At 41.5% G+C, this 1,436-nt stretch overlaps 1 long non-coding RNA gene across 1 annotated transcript in view; it reads right to left on the bottom strand.

Moving 5' to 3' along the window:
- LOC111818081 overlaps positions 1-1,212 on the bottom strand; it is a 17,295-nt gene extending 16,083 nt beyond the window's left edge. The window contains exon 1 of the long non-coding RNA XR_002822158.1: positions 1,202-1,212. This is a non-coding gene — a long non-coding RNA (uncharacterized LOC111818081). The remainder of the gene's footprint in view (positions 1-1,201) is intronic.
- Positions 1,213-1,436: the final 224 nt, after the last annotated feature.

The raw sequence follows: 1,436 nt of genomic DNA, 5'->3' as shown, positions 1-1,436 counted from the left end.
AATAATAATAATAATAATAATAATGATAATCTTAAGTGAATGAATTAATGAATGCCAAAGTATTTTCTAGGACCAGAAATCTAAGTTGTTCATTTAGGGCTCCTCCTAGCTCAAATTATTGAGCGCACTACTTAGGCGCCCCTGAGTTCCTTCTGTTGTCTATTCATTGGTGAGAAGAGGGTGGATTCATATACTTAGTTTAGCCTTCAATTGACTGCATGGAGACTGAAATATGGAGTTAGGTAAAATCACCTGGTGATTTCCTAGACAGTGCCTGTTGGTGATGCTGACGGCCACAGACTCTATAGTTAGTGGTGGAAAGTGGTTACTTCAACATAGTGCCCAGGAGGACCAACTCGTTCTCCTGCTCAGTGAGACCTAATAGGCAATTGCCATGTTGTCTCAGGAGGGGAGGAATGTCCCCGGCCTTCCTCCGGAAGTGCGTGGAAGACACCCAGAAAGCTGGGTGCTGTCCGTGGTCCCACGTGAACTGTGACAGGTTGTCAACTGCTCGCACAGAGAACTCAAAAGCGGCTCTGAGGAAAATGCACAAAGTTCATCTAAAGAGGTGATCTCATGCTGGTGACCCAAGTTGCTACAAAACAGAAATGCTTAGGGTAGCAGATAACTTCAGAGAAGGAAGCCAGAAGGCTGGATTTTACCTGGAGTTGGAATATCACATTTATTGTCTCTCTAACTCTTAGCTTTCTCTTCCCCCAAACCCTACTTTGGGTATTGACCATAAGAATTGCCTGAAAAAATAAGAGAAAGAGACTAGGTTAGTGGGGGAGCCTGAGGGGTGGGGCAGCAGTCAGTGTGAATCTGGAGGTCACACCCAAGCTTGTAAGCTAAGGAAATTTGCTGCTCATGTCAGCCATATATGTAGGCGGGATCAAATTAATTACACCCTGGCTTCTTAGTTGATTATTAAACAAATCAGCTTCTGTCAAACAACACAGATCGGCAAGAGCTCATTAATGGTTTGCTGTTGGCCATTATTTTGTCACTTCCACCTACAATGGGCTTGAGATACGGATTTTTCTCCAGTGTTTACTCCTTCAGTTATTTCTCCGGCCATTCACTCAGCCCTGAGAATATACGCCAGAGGTCAACACTGTAACCCCGCCTTCCAAATGCCAATTAGAGTCTAGCATTCAAGGGGTGACACTCTGAAAATACTGGGTTAGAGACTAAATGTTACTTAATGTTATTTCCAGTTCTTTAAGGGTGCTTCCAGTTTATTTTCCTCAAATTGAACATTCTAAAGGCATTGGTATAGAATCTCTGAGCTATCTTTGGTCCTGTTGAGATTTTCTATCATGTATTCCTGAATTATTCTTACAGGCTCCATTTTTATTTTTATTTTTATTTTTATTTTTATTTTTATTTTATTTTATTTTATTTTTTGCAGAACCAGGGATTGAACTCAGGCCCTT

The sequence above is a fragment of the Octodon degus genome, unplaced genomic scaffold, assembly GCF_000260255.1.
Source record: "Octodon degus isolate 3935 unplaced genomic scaffold, OctDeg1.0 scaffold00079, whole genome shotgun sequence".
Lineage (NCBI taxonomy): Eukaryota > Metazoa > Chordata > Mammalia > Rodentia > Octodontidae > Octodon > Octodon degus.
This window is presented reverse-complemented; position numbering and strand designations above follow the sequence as displayed.